The sequence below is a fragment of the Mus caroli genome, unplaced genomic scaffold (genome assembly GCF_978045245.1).
Source record: "Mus caroli unplaced genomic scaffold, Mus_caroli_1 scaffold_5, whole genome shotgun sequence".
In the NCBI taxonomy this organism is placed as follows: domain Eukaryota; kingdom Metazoa; phylum Chordata; class Mammalia; order Rodentia; family Muridae; genus Mus; species Mus caroli.
Window position 1 is genome coordinate 22952036 of NW_028227260.1, and position 27218 is coordinate 22979253.

General features: G+C 36.1%; 1 protein-coding gene across 2 annotated transcripts in view; it reads right to left on the bottom strand.

Moving 5' to 3' along the window:
- The window catches only part of Htr2c (5-hydroxytryptamine receptor 2C), a 254132-nt gene that overhangs the window by 182644 nt on the left and 44270 nt on the right, over nucleotides 1-27218 (bottom strand). The window contains exon 3 of one of the 2 annotated variants that reach the window (XM_085837982.1): nucleotides 2440-2587. The exons of the other annotated variant lie outside the window; for it this stretch is intronic. The gene's annotated coding sequence lies outside the window, so the exon portion shown is untranslated. The remainder of the gene's footprint in view (nucleotides 1-2439; nucleotides 2588-27218) is intronic. 2 annotated transcript variants of the gene reach the window in all.

Below are 27218 nucleotides of genomic sequence, written 5' to 3' on the forward strand. Positions count from 1 at the left end.
AATCAATGTTTCATTGTATTTCTAGAGCTAAATATTTTCTAGTTGCTAACTAATGCCTGCCTTCTAAGAAGACAAAAGTGGTTATTCATTATACTGGTATGAATTGTCAATTTTTAAAACTGATTTGAGCTTAAGAGTGAGATTATGGCAATATTCCAGAGTCAGATTGTAGGACCCCCGAAGCTGGGCCTCCCCTCAAGTCCCAGGATGAGCTGGCCAGCACCCCAATGACTCAAGAGAAAACCACACCTGATGCAAACTGCAAGAGGCTTTATTATCAGCTAGCTGAGGATGAACTCCTTCCACTGTGCAGGACAGGGGAGTTTGAACACCCCCCCCCTCAGCAGTAACAGTAGGGGAAAAGTGAGGAATTGGGAGGAGTTGGGAGTAGAGTTGGGGGGAGTTGGGAGGAGAGTTGACTACAATGCCTCTCTGACAAGGGGGCGGGCGGGTGAGCTGCAGCTCCTCTCTGACGTCTATCTCTGTATCCTTGGCACAGGGAGTCAGGCAAGCACCTGGCTAGGTCTTTTTATAATTATCACATCTCTGGTTGTAAGGTATAGAAACAAAAAGTCTTTTTGCTGGCTATAGAGAACAAAGAGCTTCTTTCTAGCTGTATTTTTAGAGATCAGGGAAAACAAGCTTGGAGGAATGTTTTAGGGGCTATACCTCCCAGGGAGAAACGCTCTAAGTCAGAGTCTTACAAAATGCTTCTTTTCCATCTAGAGCACTGGTTCTCAAACTTCCTAATATTGCAATCTTTTAATGAAGTTCCTCATGTTTTGGTGACCCCTGGCCATAAAATTATTTTGTTGCTACTTCAGAACTGTAATTACGCTATTGTTATGAATCATAATGTAACTATTGGTGTTTTCTGATGGTCACAGATGACCCCAATGAAAGGGTTGCTCAACTCCCCTCCCCAAAGGGGTAACTACCCACAGGTTGAAACCTGCCAGTCTGGATCATCATAAACTCCCTCATAGATTCTCCACATATTTCTCCTTGTCTTACATCATCATTGGCTGCAAGTGATTTTAATAATTGACTTCCTATGCAAATGTAAAACCCTCTCCTCCTTAAGCTCCAGAAACCATTATTAACAGTGACAGTAGAGAAAAATCCATTTCATTTCCCATTCAACAAACACTGGCCCAATAAACACACAATGCACCCATATGCACAGCACACTTTCAGGTTGGGGCACTGACTTCCCTGGATGCAGCAAACAGCGTTATGCTTCTTTGCATTATTTGTATGGAAAAGAAGGAAAATGCAGATGGTCTGAATTTGAATTCAATTAAGAAATTCAATCACTGAACTGGAAGAAGTGTGCAAATCCCTTTCTTCCTGTCCTTTGAATTTCAACTCAGCCCCTCCGGTCTCCTCATATCTCGATAGTTGTTAGGGCAAGACCAAAAAAAAAAAAAAAATTCCAGTGAATTAAGTGCTGGTTTTGTAAATATTTAAAACAATATATTTATATAGTGTACTTATTTGTTTTAAAAGAATGATGCAAAAATGAAGTATCATAGGGACATAACAAGTTATTTGAGCCATGTATTTGGCACATGATTTCCTGCATCCCAACTAATCAATTTCAATGACTAATAAATCTGAGACCAAAAGTTTAAGCTGTACTTCAAAAGTTGTACTCCCACAGATCATAAGGAATTCTTCCTTTCCTTATACTAAATTTTTCAATATGTATAAAAGTTGAACCATTTTGCAGCTCAAAGGATATCTTATTTTTCCCTTTAAAAGTGTTATTTTTAACCTCAGAAATGTGAAATGGAATTTATTTCCATTTTTAGGCTGAAATAATAGTGGGAGCTGATCAAAGGTAATTATATCACAACATTAAGGAGAATACTATGTGTTACAGAAGGAAACTGTATGCTAGGTTAATCACCTTCATTTATGTGGTTTTCTTTTTATGCATTAGAGATCTATAGAAAGCACCTATGATTATGAAGAAGAGATTTGTCGGAATTGACATTTACCTGTTTAATATTAGATATGCTTATCAAGGTTATTCATTAAAAATGTAACAATATCTCTCAATTATTGAACCAAAATTTCATGTGTTTTCATCAATGACACATTTTTGGATTTTTGTTTAATGTGATGATCACAATATTGAAGCTTAAGTCATTTCTATGTGTGGCATGTTGGGGAGCTAAGGCAACTATTTCAGGCCATCATATTATTATAGGATGAATCATTTCACTATATTATAACAAATGCCAGGATAATGAAAGGCAGAATGTAAATGTTAAAAACATCAAATTTGGAAGGAAAGAATATAAAATAACGTTTCAACAAGCACATGTCAGGTTAAGTCCAACATATTTAGAGAAAATTAGACTGTGCCCTTCTAAAAGTTTAGTTGCCTTCTTCTCTCTGTCACCTCATTCTTTACATCTTTTGGAAACACACCTTTGATCTGTTGCTGAAGTGCTCCTCATATTGAAGCATTCCTAGTAGCTGAGAGTTACAGGTTGACACTCTTTCATGTGGATACTTACTCCTAAAAGCCTAGAGATGTTGGTTGCTATTTTTTCCCCAAATATGATGTCAGAAGTTTCTAGAAAAAAACATTTTTGTTAATGTGAGAAATGGTAAGCATGGAATGTTTCAAATTCTAACATGTACATTGTATAGTTACCATAGAAACAAAGCTTCAAACATTTGTTCACTATAAACCATATGTTATTATTAATTTTTTCTAAGGATTTTTAGTAGAATATACAGGAAAACTAGACTACAACATTTCTGAAATATATATATATGATTCATGCCAGGATGTGTTTATAGAGTTGCATTTCATTTAACTAACACACAGACTTGTTTATAAATTTGAAAGTCTCTGTACTGCTCTGCTCTAGGGCACATTGTTTGGAAAATTAAATGACTCAGACACAGTTGTTCTTTTTTATGCTTACTGTCTATAGTATCACCCATTGTAGAATACCCTGATGTATCTATTCATCTCCACCTCCACCACTAATAATAAAATAAATATCAATGGAAATAGATATCATTTTTCAGTATTTGTAAATAGCTACATATATTTGAAGGATATCTGAGAACAGAGAATGTATTTTTTTTCCTGAAAAAAGTTCTGGTTGGCTAGTGAAGAATCAGAAAACTTAATGTCTTTCTCTCTATTCAAAGAGAAGTAAAGACTTCAATCCTACTAATTTTAAGGATGGAATTAGCTTCATTTTCCATATTGGTATCAGTTTTGTTAATATAATTTTCCTCACAGCAGTTGTACTGCTTTTAATGATGAAAATTTAAATCTAAGTCAAGAAACATGAGTCAAATAGTCCATGTAAAAATAGCAAAGCTGCAACATCATCATGTAATTTCTATTTTTTCTTCAGTGTATATGTGTGTATGGTTGGTATATTTTTCAGAACTATACATTCCAATCTACAAAATATCCCTAATGGAAAATGAACTGTAGCTATTTTAGAGGAAGGTTTGTAATTACATTTTATCAGCTAACATATATATTATAAGACCTATTTGTTTTACAGAAACTAAATAATTTTCCCAGTATATATATATATATATATATATATATATATATACATATATATATATGTATGTATGTATATGAAAATAACTGATGATTAGAATAAGTTAGTGCATATATATGAACTTGTTTATTAGTGTTTGTTGTTAGTGAGGATTGAACACTTAGCCTTCTATACACTAGGCAAGTGCTCTACCATTCACATGGGAATTTATCTCAGGAGAGTTATTTTAAATATTCATTTCATTCAAAGATACCTCACTTTCATATTTAAGATTTTTCTCTTATAGAGATTTAACACTGGGTGTGTTTTATTTCTAACAAAATCCCAAGAAATTTTGATACATCTTTATACAAATTGTAGTGGTTCTTTCAATTTCTGTTAATGAAAAAAAAAAGAAGATAAATATTTTAGAACTGTCATTATTTATTTCCTGTGAGCAGGGTCTATGAAAAATTCATATTAGATTCTTTCTCAAGTATGTTGAAAGTGAACACAACCACCTTCATTTTTAAAGGCAAAATCACAATGCTACTGCAATATTTTATTTTTACTTTTCAATAAACTGCCAGCTATGAATAATGACAATTTCTAAGCCCATTATTGTACCTTCTAATTTCTTAAAAATATGGTTTATGTACTACTGGAGGATCCAGCAATACCTCCCCTGGGCATATATTCAGAAGATGTCCCAACCGGTAAGAAGGACACATGCTCCACTATGTTCATAGCAGCCTTATTTATAATATCCAGAAGCTGGAAAGAACCCAGATGCCCCTCAACAGAGAAATGGATACAGAAATTATGGTACATTTACACAATGGAGTACTACTCAGCTATTAAAAAGAATGAATTTATGAAATTCCTAGCCAAGTGGATGGACCTGGAGGGCATCATCCTGAGTGAGGTAACCCAATCACAAAGGAACTCACACAATATGTACTCACTGATAAGTGGATATTAGTCCAGAAACTTAGGATACACAAGATATAAGATACAGTTTGCTGAACACATGAAACTCAAGAAGAATGAAGACTGAAGTGTGGACACTATGCCCCTCCTTAGAATTGGGAACAAAACACCCATGGAAGGAGTTACAGAGACAAAGTTTGGAGCTGTGACAAAAGGATGGACCATCTAGAGACTGCCTTATCCAGGGATCCACCCCATAATCAGCTTCCAAACACTGACACCATTGCATACACTAGCAAGATTTTGCTGAAAGGACCCAGATATAGCTGTCTCTTGTGAGACTACGCCAGGGCCTAGCAAACACATATAAGTGGATGCTCACAATCAGCTATTGGATGGATCACAGGGCCCCCAATGGAGAAGCTGGAGAAAGTACCCAAGGAGCTGAAGGGATCCGCAACCCTATGGATGGAACAACATTATGAACTAACCAGTACCCCGGAGCTCTTGACTCTAACTGCATATGTATCAAAAGAGGGCCTAGTTGGCCATCACTGGAAAGAGAGGCCCATTGGACACACAAACTTTATATGCCCCAGTACAGGGGAACGCCAGGGCCAAAAAAATGGGAATGGGTGGGTAGGGAAGTCGGGGGGAGGGTATGGGGGACTTTTGGGATAGCATTGTAAATGTAATTGAGGAAAAGATATAATAAAAATATTTAAAAAAAAATAAAAACCTACGGTAGAAACATCAGGAAAAAATAGTTTATGTCAATCATGTCAATAACAGTGTAATAATTGGGATGCTGAAAAAAGTATTTTGAAGGTTTTAAGTTATTTATACATGTTCCATATTTTAAAAGTCATCATAGGTCAACTTGATGATTGACAATGAATATCATATCATGGTGCAATGTAAGTCAGAATGGAGTAGCAAAAAATAGTCCGCCCAGCCAGAGGACAGTGACCTGCCCTGCAGAGAGCGCCTTCTTGGCTCCGGGACTCCGCCGAACTTAGTCTGTACAGGTTAGAGTGAGGACCACAGAGGCAGACAGCCTCTGGGACAGGCAGGAGCCACAGAGCCGCTGAGGCAGCACCCTTTTGGGACCGCAGACATCCGGCACCCTCCCAGTCGGAGGACAGTGACCTGCCCTGCAGGGAGCGCCATCTTGGCTCCGGGACTCCGCTGAGCTTAGTCTGTACAGGTCAGAGTGGGGACCACGGGGGCAGACGGCTTCTGGGACAGGCGGGAGCCACAGAGCCGCTGAGGCAGCACCCTTTTGGGGCCGCAGACATCCGGCACCCTTCCAGCCGGAGGACAGTGACCTGCCCTGCAGGGAGCACCATCTTGGCTCCAGGACTCCGCCGAACTTAGTCTGTACAGGTCAGAGTGAGGACCACAGAGGCAGACAGCTTCTGGGAAAGGCGGGAGCCACAGAGCTGCTGAGGCAGCACCCTTTTGGGGCCACAGACTTCCGGCACCCTCCCAGTCGGAGGACATTGACCTGCCCTGCAGGGAGCGCCATCTTGGCTCCAGGACTCCGCCGAACTTAGTCTGTACAGGTTAGACTGAGGACCACAGAGGCAGACAGCTTCTGGGACAGGCGGGAGCCACAGAGCCGCTGAGGCAGCACCCTTTTGGGGCCGCAGACATCCGGCACCCTCCAAGCTGGAGGACAGTGACCTGCCCTGCAGGGAGCACCATCCGCCGAACTTAGTCTGTACAGGTCAGAGTGAGGACCACAGAGGCAGACAGCTTCTAGGACAGGCGGGAGCCACAGAGCCGCTGAGGCAGCACCCTTTTGGGGCCACAGACATCCGGCACCCTCCTAGCTGGAAGACAGTGGTCTGCCCTGCACAGGAGCCCTCTGCCTCAGGAGCAGGGAGCACATCTTGGATCCAGGACTCCACTGAACTTAGGAACTTAGTCTGCACAGCTGAGAGTGTGCACCACAGAAGCCTACAGCTTCTGTGACCTGCCAAAGCAACACAGCATCTGGGAAAGGTCTTGTTTTCTGCCTTCTTCTTCGGCCAGGAGGAGGTCCAAACGCCAGATATCTGTACACCTTCCCTTTAAGAGGAAAGCTTGTCAGCAGGGAGTGCTCTAACCACTGAAACTCAGAGGAGAGAGCCTGTCTCCCAGCTCTGCTGACAGAGGATACTCAGAATCACCAGAAGAACAACCTCTGAACAGAGACAACTATAACAACTCCAGAGATTACCAGATGGCGAGAGGTAAAGGTAAGAATCTTACTAACAGAAACCAAGACCACTCACCATCATCAGGACCCAGCACTCCCACTTCGCCCAGTCCAGGGCACCCCAACACACCTGAAAAACTAGATCTGGATTTAAAAGCATATCTCATGATGATGGTAGAGGACATCAAGAAGGACTTTAAAGAACTACAGGAGAACATGGCTAAAGAGTTACAAGTCCTTAAAGAAAAACAGGAAAACACAACCAAACTGGTAGAAGTCCTTAAAGAGAAACAGGAAAACACATCCAATCAGATGATGGAAATGAACAAAACCATACTAGACCTAAAAAGGGAAGTAGACACAATAAAGAAAACCCAAAATGAGGCAACACTGGAGATAGAAACCCTAGGAAAGAAATCTAGAACCATAGATGCAAGCATCAGCAACAGAATACAAGAGATGGAAGAGAAAATCTCAGGTGCAGAAGATTCCATAGAGAACATCGGCACAACAATCAAGGAAAATGGAAAATGCAAAAAGATCCTAACTCAAAACATCCAAGAAATACAGGACACAATGAGAAGACCAAACCTACGGATAATAGGAGTGGATGAAAATGAAGATTTTCAACTCAAAGGACCAGCAAACATCTTCAACAAAATTATAGAAGAAAACTTCCCAAATCTAAAGAAAGAGATGCCCATGAACATACAAGAAGCCTACAGAACTCCAAATGGGCTGGACCAGAAAATAAATACCTCCCGACACATAATAATCAGAACAACAAATGCACTAAATAAAGATAGAATACTAAAAGCAGTAAGAGAAAAAGGCCAAGTAACATATAAAGGCAAGCCTATCAGAATTACACCAGATTTTTCACCAGAGACTATGAAAGCCAGAAGATCCTGGACAGATGTTATACAGACATTAAAAGAACACAAATTCCAGCCCAGGCTACTATACCCAGCCAAACTCTCAATTAACATAGATGGAGAAACCAAAGTATTCCACGACAAAACCAAATTCACACAATATCTCTCCACGAATCCAGCCCTTCAAAGGATAATAACAGAAAAAAACCAATACAAGGACAGGAACCACGCCCTAGAAACAACAAGAAGGTAATCCCTCAACAAACCGAAAAGAAGACAGCCACAAGAACAGAATGCCAACTTTAACAACAAAAATAACAGGAAACAACAATTACTTTTCCTTAATATCTCTTAATATCAATGGACTCAACTCCCCGATAAAAAGACATAGACTAACAAACTGGCTACACAATCAAGACCCAACATTTTGCTGCTTACAAGAAACTCATCTCAGAGAAAAAGATAGACACTACCTCAGAATGAAAGGCTGGAAAACAATTTTCCAAGCAAATGGTCTGAAGAAACAAGCTGGAGTAGCCATTCTAATATCAGATAAGATTGACTTCCAATCCAAAGTCATCAAAAAAGACAGGGAGGGGCACTTCATACTCATCAAAGGTAAAATCCTCCAAGAGGAACTATCAATCCTGAATATCTATGCTCCAAATACAAAGGCAGCCTCATTCATTAAAGAAACTTTAGTAAATCTCAAAGCACACATTGCACCTCATACAATAATAGTGGGAGACTTCAACACACCACTTTCACAAATGGACAGATCATGGAAACAGAAACTAAACAGGGATACAGTGAAACTAACAGAAGTTATGGATCAAATGGATCTGGCAGATATCTACAGAACATTTTACCCTAAAACAAAAGGATACACCTTCTTCTCAGCACCTCATGGTACCTTCTCCAAAATTGACCACGTAATTGGGCACAAAACAGGAATCAACAGATACAAAAACATTGAAATTGTCCCATGCATCCTATCAGATCACCATGGACTAAGGCTGATCATCAATAACAAAATAAATAATAGAAAGCCAACATTCACGTGGAAACTGAACAACACGCTTCTCAATGATACCTTGGTCAAGGAAGGAATAAAGAAAGAAATCAAGGACTTTTTAGAGTTCAATGAAAATGAAGCCACAACATACCCAAACTTACGGGACGCAATGAAAGCATTTCTAAGAGGAAAACTCATAGCTCTGAGTGCCTCCAAAAAGAAACTAGAAAGAGCACACATTAGAAGCTTGACAACACACCTAAAAGCACTAGAACAAAAGGAAGCAAATTCACCCAAGAGGAGTAGACGGCAGGAAATAATCAAACTCAGGGGCGAAATCAATCAAGTGGAAACAAGAAGAACTATTCAAAGAATCAACCAATCAAGGAGCTGGTTCTTTGAGAAAATCAACAAGATAGATAAACCCTTAGCCAGACTAACTAGAGGGCACAGGGAAAGTATTCTAATTAACAAAATCAGAAATGAAAAAGGAGACATAACAACAGATCCTGAAGACATCCAAAACACCATCAGATCCTTCTACCAAAGGCTATACTCAACAAAACTGGAGAACCTGGATGAAATGGAGAAGTTCCTAGACAGATACCAGGTACCAAAGTTGAACCAAGATCAGGTAAATGATCTAAACAACCCTATATCCCCCAAAGAAATAGAAGCAGTCATTAATAGTCTCCCAACCAAAAAAAAAGCCCAGGACCAGATGGGTTTAGTGCAGAGTTCTATCAGACCTTCAAAGAAGATCTAATACCAGTTCTTCACAAACTATTCCACAAAATAGAAACAGAAGGCACTCTACCCAACTCATTCTATGAAGCCACAATTACTCTGATACCTAAACCACAAAAAGACCCAACAAAGATAGAAAACTTCAGACCAATATCCCTTATGAATATTGATGCAAAAATCCTCAATAAAGTTCTTGCTAACCGAATCCAAGAACACATCAAAACAATCATCCATCCTGACCAAGTAGGTTTCATCCCAGGGATGCAGGGATGGTTCAATATACAGAAATCCATCAACGTAATCCAGTATATAAACAAACTCAAAGACAAAAACCACATGGTCATCTCGTTAGATGCAGAAAAAGCATTTGACAAGATCCAACACCCATTCATGATAAAAGTCTTGGAAAGATCAGGAATTCAAGGCCCATACCTAAACATGATAAAAGCAATCTACAGCAAACCAGTAGCCAACATCAAAGTAAATGGTGAGAAGCTTGAAGCAATCCCTCTAAAATCAGGGACTAGACAAGGCTGTTCACTTTCTCCATACCTATTCAACATTGTACTTGAAGTCCTAGCCAGAGCAATTCGACAACAAAAGGAGATCAAAGGGATACAAATTGGAAAAGATGAAGTCAAAATATCACTCTTTGCAGATGATATGATAGTATATATAAGTGACCCTAAAAATTCCACCAGAGAACTCCTAAGCCTGATAAACAGCTTCGGTGAAGTAGCTGGATATAAAATTAACTCAAACAAATCAATGGCCTTTCTCTACACAAAGAATAAACAGGCTGAGAAAGAAATTAGGGAAACAACACCCTTCTCAATAGTCACAAATAATATAAAATATCTTGGCGTGACTCTAACTAAGGAAGTGAAAGATCTGTATAATAAAAACTTCAAGTCTCTGAAGAAAGAAATTGTAGTAGATCTCAGAAGATGGAAAGATCTCCCATGCTCATGGATTGGCAGGATCAACATTGTAAAAATGGCTATCTTGCCAAAAGCAATCTACAGATTCAATGCAATCCCCATCAAAATTCCAAATCAATTCTTCAACGAATTAGAAAGTGCAATCTGCAAATTCATCTGGAATAACAAAAAACCTAGGATAGCAAAAACTCTTCTCAAGGATAAAAGAACCTCTGGTGGAATCACCATGCCGGACCTAAAGCTCTACTACAGAGCAATTGTGATAAAAACTGCATGGTACTGGTATACTGACAGACAAATAGACCAATGGAATCGAATTGAAGACCCAGAAATGAACCCACACACCTACGGTCACTTGATCTTCGACAAGGGAGCTAAAAACATCCAGTGGAAGAAAGACAGCATTTTCAACAAATGGTGCTGGCACAACTGGTTGTTAACATGTAGAAGAATGCGAATCGATCCATTCCTATCGCCTTGTACTAAGGTCAAGTCTAAGTGGATCAAGGAACTTCACATAAAACCAGAGACACTGAAACTTATAGAGGAGAAAGTGGGGAAAAGCCTTGAAGATATGGGCACAGGGGAAAAATTCCTGAATAGAACAGTAATGGCTTGTGCTGTAAGATCGAGAATTGACAAATGGGACCTCATGAAACTACAAAGCTTCTGCAAGGCTAAAGACACCATCAATAAGACAAAAAAACCACCAACAGATTGGGAAAGGATCTTCACCTATCCTAAATCAGACAAGGGACTAATATCCAATATATATAAAGAACTCAAGAAGGTGGACTCCAGAAAGTCAAATAACCCCATTAAAAAATGGGGCTCAGAACTGAACAAAGAATTCTCACCTGAGGAATACCGAATGGCAGAGAAGCACCTGAAAAAATGTTCAACATCCTTAATCATCAGGGAAATGCAAATCAAAACAACCCTGAGATTCCACCTCACACCAGTCAGAATGGCTAAGATCAAAAATTCAGGTGACAGCAGATGCTGGCGAGGATGTGGAGAAAGAGGAACACTTCTCCATTGTTGGTGGGATTGCAAGCTTGTACAACCACTTTGGAAATCAGTCTGGCGGTTCCTCAGAAAATTGGACATAGTACTACCGGAGGATCCAGCAATACCTCTTCTGGGCATATATCCAGAAGATGTCCCAACCGGTAAGAAGGACACATGCTCCACTATGTTCATAGCAGCCCTATTTATAATAGCCAGAAGCTGGAAAGAACCCAGATGTCCCTCAACAGAGGAATGGATACAGAAATTATGGTACATTTACACAATGGAGTACTACTCAGCTATTAAAAAGAATGAATTTATGAAATTCCTAGCCAAATGGATGGACCTGGAGGGCATCATCTTGAGTGAGGTAACACAATCACAAAGGAACTCACACTATATGTATTCACTGATAAGTGGATATTAGCCCAAAACTTAGGATACCCAAGATATAAGATACAATTTGCTAAACGCATGAAACTCAAGAAGAATGAAGACCAAAATGTGGACACTGTGCCCCTTCTTAGAATTGGGAACAAAATACCCAGGGAAGGAGTTACAGAGACAAAGTTCGGAGCTGTGATGAAAGGATGGACCATCTAGAGACTGCCGTATCCAGGGATCCATCCCATAATCAGCTTCTAAAAGCTGACATCATTGCATACACTAGCAAGATTTTGCTGAAAGGACCCAAAGATAGCTGTCTCTTGTGAGACTATGCAGGGGCCTAGCAAACACAGGAGTGGATGCTCACAGTCAGCTATTGGATGGATCACAGGGCTCCCAATGGAGAAGCTAGAGAAAGTACCCAAGGAGCTAAAGGGATCTGCAACCCTATAGTTGGAACAACATGATGAACTAACCAGTATCCCGGAGCTCTTGTCTCTAGCTGCATATGTATCGAAAGATGGCCTAGTCGGCCATCACTGGAAAGAGAGGCCCATTGGACTTGCAAACTTTATATGCCCCAATATAGGGGAATGCCAGGGCCAAAAGAATGGGAATGGGAGGGTAGGGAAGTGGGGGGCGGTATGGGGGACTCTTGGGATAGCATTGGAAATGTAATTGAGGAAAATATGTAATAAAAAAAAACAGTGAAAAAAAATAGTCCAACTAAGTTTGTCAAAGACAAATGTGTGGAGAAACACTATAAATAGTACATTTCTGAACTGTGGTTTCTTAATTTAAAACTATCATTTACCATTTACATAGGAAAATGCTTCTTTTATATCTGTTAAGATTAACATTAAATCTAATTTTACTTGGAATCAAGCATCTGTGATCTGAAAACAAGACATGTAAGTATAAATATATTGATTCTCTTTTGCCATTTTTATTAGGTGTTCATTTAAACTGACATGAAATTGATGAGATTCATTTGTAAAGAATCATCTATGGTTTTGGTAAAAAGACATTGCTGTGTTGTAGTCTGGCTTCTTTTTATATCAATGATAATCTATGAAAATAAAAGGACCAATAATACTGTGGATTTGCCACAGTGTACTGACAGCCATACCTATTCTTGGATAGTAGAAAAATTGACTTTAAAGTTATTGATTGGAGCTCTTGCACAAGCCAAATAAAGACTGTAAGTCAAATGACAAGGGCAACCTGTCATTTGCACAGCATTTTACTCTGCATATTTATCAAATTAATAATACACCAGCAACTTTAAACAAACCCATTTTTTATTTGGTTCTATTCTTTAGTAAAGTCCTGAATTAATTACACACCACTTTTGAGAAAGAATATTTTGCTTCTAAATATATTTTATTCTTATAAATTACCAAAATGTAAACAGATGGCCAAATCATTATCACTGTCTGTAGGTTTGATTCAGGGTGTATCAAAATTATATATTTAAATAAAATTTAACATGATACATAATTTTTAATTTGAAAGAATATATGTATCATACATATTGAATGACCTTTTGTAGATTAGTAATAGTACGCTAGGCTCAGAAAAATTCTTAATTCCTTTTTAACTGTTTATATCAGAGTATGAAGTCATTTTTGCAGGTTTTTTTAATCATTTTATCAACATTTTATCTTGTTAAATAAGTCTCTGAAAAATAAATATGGTTTATTTCTTTCCTATGTGAGTCATAGTCTTTTCAGGCATGTAAACTGTATGTATACAGACTGCATGAAAGTAGATGTGAAATGGTCTAGAGGAGCGAAGTGCCCACATGAAAGAAAGGAAGAGTATTTGGATTGGACTAGCAATATATTCTAGTATATGGGAACCCTGCTGGATGGTCTTAGGTGATTGCATAATAAAATGAAGCCAAATAACTTAAGGATGGAGGTCAATGCCGAAGACATTGCCTCTGTAATATGTACAATTCCCTGAACTAGGGTAGGAGATGAGAATAACTAAACACTTGCACACACACACACACACATTATTTCTTGAACACTGATACAAAATTTTATGGAATTGAATGCCAAGAGAATTTAGAGCTTGCTACTTCCAAGCTGTGTTATCTTGAACTGCTATCTTGACTTTATTCTCTTTAAACTTGTCATTTAAGTAGAGACAACTGTAAAACATTTGTTGTGTAAAGACAGTGATACTCTTAGAATGATGCTATTTATCTGTCAAGAGTTTGGTGAATGTTTTCTGATTCTAATACAGGATTTTCCTTGCTTACAATTCAATAAATTTGAAGTATATGATTAATAAATACAAATGCATTGTCCTTGGGCCATAAAGTAGTTGTGAAGTATCTTTTCTAGTACCATTTAAGAATATATTCTAACTAAAATCTAAACCGGACTATTTGGTGGGATTTTAGTACTTAGGGATGAAGTGAGTGTTGCATGGAGAAATGTGTAGCTCAGTGATTCTGCTGATTCATAATTTTGGGGGCAACTGAGCCAGGAAATATCAAATGAGTGGTATAGCAAAGTCAACTTTTATTATTCATTCTCTGTATAAGAGAAAAATTCAAAGATAGAATTTTATCGGGTAGGTATTGAGTAGCAAGCTAAAATGAGATTTCTTGATATCAATAATTGTTACCTGCTCAATGGCTTAATTTATACTGACTTCTCTATTTTTATACTCAATTTAGAAGTCACAACTTATGCACTCATCTAATTTCTAGTTAGTGGGTAATGGAATCTTAGTAAATGTTTGGGTATTGGTTCTCTTTTTCACTACAAGTTGTGGGATCCAAGGATCAAACTCGGGCTGACTTTTTTTTTTTTATAAATCATAGGCTCTATAATTTTATTTATGTTTTTCATTATAAAGAAAATTATTTGTACATACACTTTGACATTGACATTGTTCTTCAAAAGCCACTTATTACAAAAACAATCTGTAGTAAGTCATATATGATTCATGCTTCTAATCTTAGGCTCTGACTGGAAACATGCATGTGCTACAGAGTGACACCTTATCTTGAAAAAGAACTAATACTTTTTAAATAAAAATCAGCATGAAATATATATTTTAATTGAAATAGAAGTTATATTTTACTCCAAAATATGTAACACTATTTGAAATATTTAAGTAATTTTATAAGAAACTATGAATATAAAGAAAGCATCTTCAATAAATGGTGCTGGTCTATCTGGCTATAGAAGAATGAAAATAGACACATATTTGTCACCTTGTACAAAGCTCAAGTCCAAGTGGATCAAGGACCTCAACATAAAACCAGATACACTGAATCTAATAGAAGAGAAAGTGGGAAAGAATCTTGAACTCACTGGCACAGGGGGAAATTTCCTAAACAGAACTCCAATGGCTCATGCTCTAAGATCAACAACTGATAAATGGGATCTCATGAAACAGGAAAGCTTCTGTAAGAAAAAGGACATAGTCAATAAGGCAAATCAGCAACTTACAGATTGGGAAAAACAATCATCACTAACCCCACACCTGATAGAAGGCTAATATCCAGAATATATAAAGAACTCAAGAACTTAATCACCAAAAAAAACCAAACAACTCAATCAAAAAAAAAAATGGGTTATAGAACTAAGGAATCCCGAATGGCTGAGAAACACCTAAAGAAATGTTCAAAGTCCTTAGTGAATAGAGAAATGCAAATCAAAACGACCCTGAGATTAGACCTTATCACAATCAGAATGAATAAGATCAAAACCTCAGGTGAGGATGTGGAGAAAGAGAAATATTCCTCCATTGCTGGTGGGATTGCAAACTGGTACAATCACTCTGGAACTCAATCTGGAGGTTCCACAGTCTCTCTCTGTCTGTTCTCTCTCTCTCTCTCTCTCTCTCTCTCTCTCTCTCTCTCTCTCTCTCTCTCTCTCCCTCTCCCTATCTCTATCTCTCTATCTCTATCTCTATCTCTATCTCTCTTTTATTTTGATTTAGAATTTCCGAAGCAGAAGCTCATGTTTCTAGCTGCATATATAGCAGAAGATGGCCTAGTTGGCCATCACTGGGAAGAGAGGCCTCTAGGTCTTGCAAACTTTATATGTCCCAGTACAGGGGAACGCCAGGACCAAGAACTGGGAGTGGGTGGGTAGGGGAGCAGGGAGGGGGGAGGGTATAGGGGATTTTCGGGATAGCATTTGAAATGTAAATGAAGAAAATATCTAATAAAAATTGAAAAAACAGTATATCATGTTAAGCTTCAAAGTCTACCTAGTACATTTCAATATTTTTAAAATATTTAATATATTTAGTGTGTGTGTGTGTGTGTGTGTGTGTGTTGATGCACACATGTATGCGTTTGAAAGCCAGAAGAAACCTTGCAGGAGTCCATATTCTCCTATTTCAAACAGAAGCATTTTAAGTTTACTCTTTGAAATGCAGGCAAAGAAAATATTTTCTGGTAACAAGTTTTTTGCTTAAACATTGTTATTCTGATGATTACTATATATGTATACTGCAAGTACATAGTGAAATAATACTGGATTGAGTCTGTACAATCAGGAAAAGGTACAGAATAGAATTTATGTATGGAGCACACACTATAAAGCTTTGTTTTATTCTCATTATCTAGGCCTTTTCCAGGGTCCCCCCTCCTATCTTCAATTTAATTCTAACCCTAAATATACTTATGAAGATAATTATAGTATTTTGGTCCTTCAAAGGATGGTTTTCCTCACAGAATCACAGAAAGCCAAGTTAAAAAAGTATACAAAGCAAAATTGTGTGGGCGAAGTGTAATTGTATATCTCAGCACTTGTCGTATTAGTCACTAAACTCAGGTATTCACAATACTTGCTCCCAAAGTACCTTTAAATTTATTATGGGAACTCTTATTGAAAGAATTTCATTTAAATAAACATAAGCACAGATTTGGCATCCACATTTATTATCAATTTAGTAACGTAATACAATGTCGTTTACAAGGGAAACATGTTTAGAAAAAAGTCAGAGGATTTCTCATTGAGAACATTTGCATCCTGAAAATGTCCATATAAGGTTTTTCAAGGAATTTTTAAAAAATATGTCTTTAGTCTTCTAAGACCCAGGTAGATATGTGATATTTGTGTCATGCATAAAGTAGATAATTTTCACTGTAAATAAGAAGAAAGTAATAAGGATTTTTAATAAAATTATATTATAATTGTAAATTAATGCAGACATTAAACAGGTTTGTGGTTATCGGGAAACGTTTGTAAAGCTAATTAAGTATGCCAATTGCCTTTTATTAAAGGGCACACTTCTGACTCATCATCACGACAATGACTTCTATAGCTACCTTGAGTCTGTGACTCAAGTGTGAGAGTGGGTCTATGTGTAATCTGTGTTTACAAAAATAAAACAAATTTGATTCAGTTTAGTTCCTGAGTTTGCCTGGAATTCAATATTGCATGTGTATTTTATGCCATCAAGTTCTACAGCTCCATCTCCCTATAAGGTTACAAGCATACTTAATGAATGAGGGGGCAAAGAACCTGAGATAGTAACAGAGACAGGTATATATATATATATATATATATATATATATACCTGTCTCTGTTTTTGTTTTGTTGTTCTTTGTATTGTAAAATCTTGATGTCATATATGAATAAAATATTTTCAAAAATTTTACTCATCTTAGAGTTGATTTTGGGAAAGAGTGAATGAATTGTATGTATAGGATCATTTCAATTGATTCAAGATTATGAATGCATTTGTGTATATATATATATATATATATATATATATATATATAGAGAGAGAGAGAGAGAGAGAGAGAGAGAGAGAGAAGAGGAGGGGACAGGGGAGGGGAGGGGAAGGGGAGGGGAAGGGGAAGGGGAAGAGGGAGAGGGAGAGGGAGGAGAAGGAAGAGGGAGAGAGAATAAAAATGTTCCAGGAAGTCCAAAAGCAGAAACCAGAACTCCTCTCACAGATAATGAGAGCCACTGGTAATGATACTCTATCATGTTTCTCTAGGTGTTTTGTTTTGTTTTTTTGTTTTTGTTTTGTTTTGCTTTTTTTTTTACTAAATCCACTGATTTTTTAAGTAAACATTTGTTTTACTGATCAGATTAGCCTACAATTTATAACCTAGATTTGTGTTACAGGTTCAAGTATACTAAGCTCCACATATTGTCATCTTATGTTTTTCTCTGGTTGTTACAACCCAGGGTTCATTTCTACTTCAAAAAACAAATAAAAGTTTAAGAGTTTAGTGAATGTAATAAACCATAGCCATAGAAAGCAATCAAAGCATAGCAGAATGAGAATGTAAGGCAAAGTTTTTCGTAGTACTTTTATTACATTTCTAAGTAACTAGCTTCAATTTGTCAGGGCTCAAAGCCAGACACTTGCATGATAAACAAATATTCTACCACTAAACTACACTGTTGTATTATGGATTAGACAGTATGAATTATTACCAACAAATTGAAGTCATCCATCTCTTTAATAGGTAATTTCTCCATATTTTTTCATAGGCTTAGAGAAAGGTATAATTCTTTGTATTATAAAATCTTGATGTCATATATGAATAAAATATTTTCAAAAATTTTACTCATCTTAGAGTTGATTTTGGGAAAGAGTGAATGAATTGTATGTATAGGATCATTTCAATTGATTCAAGATTATGAATGCATTTGTACATTCCCCCCTAATTTTAGTATCTTCTGAAACCATAGACAAGGGATGCAAGTCAGGAAATTAACATTGATCAAAATTTGAGGTCCAAAATATATGAGCAAAGGATTGGCTTTTAAAAATTAGCTTAAAGGCTCCATCTCCTGTCTTCTCTCTCCTTCCTTCCCTCCCTCCCTCCCTCCTTCCTTCCTTCCTTCTCTCCCTCTGTCCCTCTCTCATATGTGTGTATCCCTCTCATTTCACACTGTAGGGAGTTAAGGAGTTAAAAATAAAGCAAAAAGACATCCTGACTCTGTGGAAATAGATTCAACCTAACTTAGGAGCCTAAGGTTGTGACTTGGTGGCAGAGCACCACTCGCCTAGCAAGTCAAAGACCACAATTTCATTCTTAGCAGTGAACTGCCCAAATGAAAACTAATGGGCATGTTAATTCATTTATAGCAAATTTCATGTGAAGTATTGTGGTAAGCATAGTTCTAAAAATCAATGAAACCGTAGGTAGATGACTCAATCGATGAATATCCCTTTCCTTTGTGTTGAAGCAATATTCTAGAAAGACTGCTGTGTAAGGTCAGAGAGCACAGAGACTTGGGATACTAACATACACTACACTTTCCATTTCTTCTTCCACCTTTCTGTACCCTGCTTAGATAATAAGCACTGAGATTAAGGAATCACTTAAAACCAACAAAATGAATTCAAAAAGATGAGGGATGATTGTGTGATAAAAGAAATTGAGAAAAGATAATAGAACCTCTTAGAAAATATTTGTAGACTTTCACAGTTTTGTACAGTAGAAGAAGCCAAGCAAATGAGTGGAACTATGAGATAATTCATTTTCTTGCACAGGGTGACCTAAATGAAGATAAGTTGGCTGAAATTACGACACAAACAAAAATTAATGTGTATCCTAAATGATAATGAAAATATGAAGAAAGCCAGGATGGAAATATTCAAAATAATTGTCCTGTGATTCAGCAAGTTATTTTTGAGACTTTAATTAGCAGGTCAATGCAAATGAGTAGAGTTATATGACATTAAAAGTGGAGAAGGTACAGTATCTTCCAAAAGAATCTTGCTAAATGATCTAATGGAATTTAGGAGATAGAAAGGAATTCTACACCATGTAGCTTCATCAGCCCATGAAACACGATGCCAATCTATCCCCTTCAAGGTTGCTGGATAATACGCAAGGTAGCTGTGGAATTATTTTTATAAAGGAACACTTGAGAAGGAAGAAGAATAGCTGACAAGCATAAAATGAGTATGTCAAGCCAGAAAACAATTAATATGGCTTAGAAGTAAAACCTTCACATAGGTTGAAAAGATTATAGTAATGTAGTGAAGTATGAATAGGAAAGTCACTGGTACAGTGTAACCATACTTGCTATGCCAAACAGAACTGAGGTAGTGGATCTAAAGCTTAATTGAAAGCTAAAGAACCAGTATAACAGCTACTTGACCTGATCCTAGTGTGCAATTCTGTAAGCAAATGTATACACAAAACTCATGGTTGCTCTTCTTTTTACTTAAGCTAAATATATTACTGTTTCAAAAAAAATCCTTACTACCATCACCTACCTAATTGCACTTAAGGTTTAATTTCCTAACTCCCTGGAATTCTTCTAATAGGCAGTCAGTTTACACTCATCACTTACTCCTTACTTGCCACATTTTTGAACCAAGCTCTTAGTTTCTTTTTTTTCATTTTCTTTACATCTCCTGTTTCTTAGTAATAGATTCTGTGGCTCCCATTAGTACTAAGTGCACTCTATAACTAAGATGCAAATTTCACCACATATTTTATATACTAAATATTTATAAAATTTGCATATTACCTGGAATTATTGCATGCAACTTTAATCTGAATGCTTAGGAAGTAGGGGCCAGGAATTCAAGGTCATCTTGCCTATGTAAGTAGTCCAAAGCCTGCTTAGGTTATGTGAGACCTTCAAAACAGGTCTCAAAAACAGGTAGACAGGGAGATCAATAAATTGCATTTCATTCTACCTGAGGATGACACAGACAGTCAGAAGGATATTTCACATACTACCACGTGTGACAGCTTCTCTAACCTACAGCTGGTTCCCTAGATTTTTCTTGTGTTCTTAAAGTATACTAAGATCACTTCTGCCATAACACTGAAAAAGTATTTTCTTCATCTGGTCACTTGCCAGATTTCCCCTAAACGTTTTTTTTTTTTTTTTTTTTTTTTTTTTTTAATTTCGGAGTGAAGCCATGGTTTCTCAGTCATTGCTCTACCTGGAACTTCTACTATAACCCCACGTATTAATTACCTATTAGTTTATGGAAGCAACAAAACAATGATGTGGGATCAATTATCATTGCAAATAATAATAAAAAGATTGTACTAGTATAAGTCATATAATACTCTTATGAAGATAAGGTAGAGTAGTAATATGAATATTTCAAAATTGAATGACATAAAAACAATTTGAATTTTTTAGTACTCAATATTCAGAACTCACATTCATCTTCTTCTAGTGCTTTTTATTCCAGGATTTTCTTTTCTTTTTGAAATTATAATAAAGTTGCATCATTTCTCCCTTAGCTTTTCTCCTTTCATACCTTCCTATATATCCTTTCTTCATCTCTTCATATTCATATATATATATATATATATATATATATATATGAAATATGAACTGTTCCTGCTCCATCTGTAACATGATAGACCATGTGTAGTACTGGAAACTTAGCCAAGTCTTAGCCAGTGAAGTCATGAATCTTGGAGGATAACCTACAACAATCAGTTTAGTAAGTCAGTATAGTCTCTAATTAAATTCTAAACATTTGTCCTTATGTGCACAGATAAGTGCAGTCCTCACCCTTCATCAAATAAACTTCTTACAACACATGAAGATCATTACAAAAAAAAAAAAAACTGCAGCCAATCAAACTGCAGAGTTATGGATTCCAGTCCCAGTGGATCCACCTAGTTTATTTTTAAGAGTCATAGTGCATTTAAATAAGTTCATATTTCTAAAACAGATGATTACTAATTCATTCATCAAACATTTTATGTATATGGATTACCACTCAATCCCACATATGTATAAGTAATTGCATACAGAACAGTGAATAACATCTGCATAATTTTTATACATAGAATGAAAATGAAACGAAAAAGAGAGGAGAAATTAAAGGAGGAAGATGAAGAGAAGAGCAGGTATACCTAGTTCCTGTCTCATAAATGAGACTGTTGTGGAGCCAGATGTTGTGGTGCATACCTTTAAGCAGGAGGACCAGAATTTCTGGGTCATCTTCTGCTTCATAGTCAGTTCAAGACCAGACTAGGCTATTGGATATCTTGTTTCAAACAATCTCAATCAACCAAACAAACCAACAGTAAAACTCTCAATACATAAATCAACAAATAAATAGAAAAAGAGATTGAGGGCATCCTTCATGAAAATTGATAACAATACTGGCTTATATTCAAAGTGGTCTATACATCATTCATAAAGTAGACTAACCAATTTTTTTTTCCTAATGTATACCTCTAGTCCAATTAAATCAGCATTTTCTAATAATAGCTATACCTTACAAAGATGTCATAGGAACAATCCAAATGTAAAACATTTTATTCCTTGATCTTCTCAGGAAAGGTGTTCTGTTAAAGTGCATTATTTATTTTCCTATCTTCAGTGGGATTTTAAAATTAGAAACAACAAATGCTATTTTCATATTCAAATTACTTTCAGGTAACTGGCTAGAAATTAAACCTGGAAAGTAGTAAAATGATGGACAGGGTACTTAAAAACATTCTGGATACGTTTGACTATAAATAATGGATAAAAACCTTTTGGATAAGTTTTATTATAAATGATAGATAATACATGTAAGTAAAAAAGAACTAAGAGGCACAAAGCCTTACAGGAACTCACATTATTTTCATACTATGTTAATGTAATATGCCAAAGAAATTAAGAAAAATGGTTATGAAAAGGTTTTATGGTGATCCAGGAAGTTTTATTTTAATTTATTGACCCTCGTAAGATTACTGATTTAGTATTCCTTTTTATAAATACTTAAATTTCTACAAGAAATGCTTTTGCTCCCATATTTCATATAAGTCCCAGGTTCAAGTCTCTAAATTCTTTGAGAATGGGAAATGAACTGCCCATCTGTGATCTTTTTAAAATACATATTTGATATTATTACAGTTTCAAAAATGATAGTCATTTGCACATTTACCTTATATTCATTCTCTCCCATATAAGATCACAAGCTCTGTTTGGTTTGTAGTTTTTTATCCTCCACATAACAGGTGCTCAAATAAGATTTGTTGCTTCATTTATTTTTTCAACAAATACTTATTGAGGACCTGCTATATGCCAGGCATGAAGAAATACAACGTGTTCTATATATCCTGACATTGTCTTTAAAAAGTTCGACCATATTTTTCAATATGACATAGAAGTTTCAATATTTCTAAAAAGTAATTACTAAATCATTTTCTGTATAAACCTCCTTTTAATCTCTACTTTGTTCTTAGTTGTATCTAAATATAGAGCTGTTGTGTTTCTGACCTATAATGTGTTTTCTTCGGGCTCTTGAATTAGACTTTTTAATACATATTTAGTTTGGCTTTGCTTCCTTACATAAACAAGGAGATGCCAAAACAAGAACAAGTACGTTTTAATTATAAATATTATATGTGCAAGGATTACTATGCTTTCAAATCAAGCTAAATCATTCTACTACTCTACAAAAGTCTTCTATTTAAAATGAATGACATATATCTATTCAGAATATTTTCAATAATAAGTTTCAAATGTAAGAATGAGGTGAGCATCAGGTGACATATTTATTAATATCCCATTAACTATAAAATATCTGCATCTAATGTGTTATCAATGTAATTTTTGACACATGGTCATAATATATTTGAAACAAAAGTTTTATGTTGTTGAATCAATGGGATATTTGAGGAAATTGTCTTTCTTTTACTTTGATGTGTGTGAATGTTTTGCCTGCATATGTAAGTGCACCACATGCATGCAGTGCCCAAGGAGGCCATCAGAAGGTGTTAGATTCACTGAAGGTGGAGTGAAAAAACAATTGTAAACCAAATTTTGGGTGCTGGGAATTGAACCTTGGTTCTCTGCCAGAGCAACAAGTACTCCTGACTGCTGAGCCATCTTTCTAGCACCTGAGTTATTGTTTATAATTCTACTAAAAAGCCAACTTTGACTCTGTGTGAAATTTTAACAAACCTATCTATGTAAAAGAAGAATACCAAGTAACAAATAAAAATAGAATCAATATGCAAGTTCAAGTAGTGTGTTTTCGATTCTAGGTTGTGGTGTTTGGAGACAGGATTAGTAAAAACCTTAAAATGGATAGTTAATTAATCTGTACCAAATACAAAGTTATCCTTTAAGAATTCGTGGTTTATTCTTCTGGATGTCTTCCCATCTCTATCAAGTTCTCACTGCATGTTCTGTGTATTAAATAAAAATCTACACAGCCCATGCAATGAGCACATCCTAGAGACTAATATGCTTGTGATATGTAGTTCAATAGTTGTTATGGCGTCATCAGCTTGTTAAGTTAAAAAATGTTAAGTATATTTGAAATATTAATTGGCAAAGTGGAAAACTTAACCAAAGAATTATGGAATATTAGAAATTGAAGAACCAATAGATTAGCAATCTGTCACCCTCAACCACTGAACTACACACTCCTTCAAACCATATAAAGAAGACAAATAGCTACCACAAGTAAAGGTTGGTATTTGAGAACCTCCTGAGATAACATAAAAATTTATAAACTCAAATAGGAAAGGTCATTGTTCACTACCTCCAAACTAAATTCCCTACTCTGGTTAGTGATCCTGTAGATAGATGGTTTCATGAGGAAAAAATATTGGACATAGGAAGAAGGAAAATCTGGATTACACGTTATATTTCTGTGAATTTGTACAAATTAGTGCAATCTCTGGGCCTCAGTTTATACTATAAAACAGGGACAGCAGTAACTAAATTTGCTATTTTTTTTTCAAAAGATAAAAGACTTTAGTAGGTCAAAGATCTCTGTCAATTATAAAACGTAAGTAAAATTGGTGCTTGGTCTTACCTGAATCAACGTATTTTCCTCATAGGTCTTGTTTTTTAATATTTTTTGTACTTTTTTTTTCCTGAAATGTTTCCAACAACTTTTATGTTATTTTTCAGTTCCATGACCCTGAATTAAATGTTAGACTTTATGGAGTAGCTATGTGATGACTATTTTGATTACCTATTTTTTTTTTTTTTTAATGAACAAGTTTCTTGCAACGCAGTTGTCTGGAAACAACTAAAGTCCTGGCTACAATCAAATTTAGAATAAATAGGCAGGACAGGGAGAGAGTTAATAAGGAAGTGAACAAATGCACAAGATAATTGCAGAAGAATAATGCTGTAAGAATGCAACAGAGCCAATTAAAATAAGAGAGAGTTTAAATAGTGAGGATTGCTGGTGTATATGTATCATGGGAGGTTGATGAGGCAGTCACACATAACCTGGGACTTAAAGAATGAGGAGCATCTAGGCATCTGAAATAATACTGTTACAAAGAGAACATCAAGAGCATGTGACTTCAAACTGGGTGTGAATTGCTATGGCTGGGGAGAGGAAAATGCCTGAGGTCATATCGCTGAGCCCTAAATACTGCACACTTAGTTGTAAGTATGGAATGGTGTGCTAAGACAAGTAAACAAATCTTCACTCACGGTTTGGTGGAGTTGTTTTTTGAATCCTATAAATATGTTCAACGTAGCATCACCAGAAGTCTTAATATTTACTTGCTAAATGATCTGCAAAATGAATTTGGGCTTGAAAACTATTGTGGTTTAATCCCTATCATTCTAAAGACCAACTATGGATTATATTTAAATGAAACAATTTTGGGAAAATAGAAGATTACAATGTTTTGCTTCTTAGTTGATGTATTAGTATTCTTTTAGAGCCAAGATTTGTTAACATTGAAAGAGTTGAAATTGACATACATTAAGCAATAAATTATCACTTTAATAAACTCCCTTGATATGTGATTGTCTCCACTTTCATATTAGAAAAGGGAGAATTGCAAAGTATTATTTGAAAGAGCTTTCATGATTTAATGGATATGCCATTCATATCTCTGAAAATTAGTACAGCTTAATCATGATAAAATACTAATAATATAGCTTACATGTTTTGTAATGGAAAATGAAGCATTTCCCTACAGTGTCACCTTTCAGACAAACTACTCCAAATATGTGGTGTGTTAGCATTGGAATACATGGCAAAGGAAGAATGGTGACTTTCCTGACCCCTTCCTCACTCATAATCCTAAAGATGAAAATCAAAGTTTCCTGTAAGCCTTCTACTATTGAGTTATGGTATAATGGTTCCTTTCTCTTTGTAATAACTCCTGCAATAGGTACCTCTGCCATGAACAAAAGGAGGATGAGCCTAAAACATTTCCTCTCTCCTACAGTAGCAATGCCAAAGCCAGAGCACACTGCTGCTGTATGTCTGTCTTAGTACACACATTTCTTTTGTTAAGGATGACATTGACCTCTTTTCCATGTCATTAAACACATTCCTAGTCTTACCAGGTTTGCTCAGACTGAACTAACCACTCTCTGATCTCGATACTTGTATACTTCATAATTTCATACAATATTTACATTGCTTATTCTTATGCCCCTTCAAGATGTGGGGAATTGATTTCCAGGAACTATAACTTACTCAGTGCTGGTTTCCAAGAGCTTGACACAGTGCATTTCAGGTGGTGAGAACTTATCAAACTCTGAGTGAATTATCAACTAATAATCAAACTGTCCACAGATACTTGAAGTTGAAAAATTATCAGAAAGGTTTTTTGTTCCTGTCACAAGTTGGTATTGTAGCATTATTATTATTATTATTACAATCTAACATAATAATTGTTACAATTCATTGTTCCTTCTCTTTTTCCTTGTGCCTTTCTCACCTCATTAGTACAGAGATTCTTGCTATTAGCTTGCTACTAAATTTCACTTGCACCCCCTCAAAAAACAATACATAAAATGGTTAGACACTGCTTGGCTTATGCTTTGGATTGCATTCATGTCTTTTTCCCTCCAAGGTGACTGCAGGAAAAATACTGTATTGATGTCACTCCAAGTTAAATGGTTTTCATAGTGTATTCTGGCCTTATGGAGAGCCTTCATTTTTCTCCCTATAGAGCTTGCCTATGTTCAGGTCTTCAGTTTCTTACCCTATGCCCATAGAGCAGACACAATTCAGTAACAATGCATCAAGAACTTAGACTCAATTAGCATGTTTTAGAGTTTCATTTCTTTTCCTTAACATGTTGCCACCCAAGTATGAGAACATGTTTATCTACTTCCAACCCTCTACTTGTTCTGTTTGTATGATGTAGGTAAATAGTTGTTAGAGACTAAGAACTAAAACCTTCAGACTCTTCAAGCACATGATATACTAACTTAATAAACATTACAGAAGAGTAATAACATTGAATTGCCAAAAGCTGATTCAAGCATGAGGGACAAAGAAAAGATGAATAATGCTATGTTTATAGCGTTCAGTCAGCATGAATTATGAGGCTCATGAAGCTTATTACCTACATTCTCATATTCTTAATATGTGAATAAACTCAGTTACATCCAACTTCTTAGAAAAACATCCCTTGCCTAAATAAACATAAACTCATATTGAATTCCATTTAGTTACATATTTTAAAATCCATTTATTTACATGAGCATACAGACTTTCAAAGCATTCTAACTATAGTGGGCATCTGAATATATCATGAAAAATACTAAACTTCTAAAAATTCTAGCTGATGAATTTCAGACAAAATGTACTTTCCTTAAAGCTGCATTTCCGGAATGGTGTAAATCTGTAATCCCAGCACTTGAAGATTCAAGGCACACATGTCTG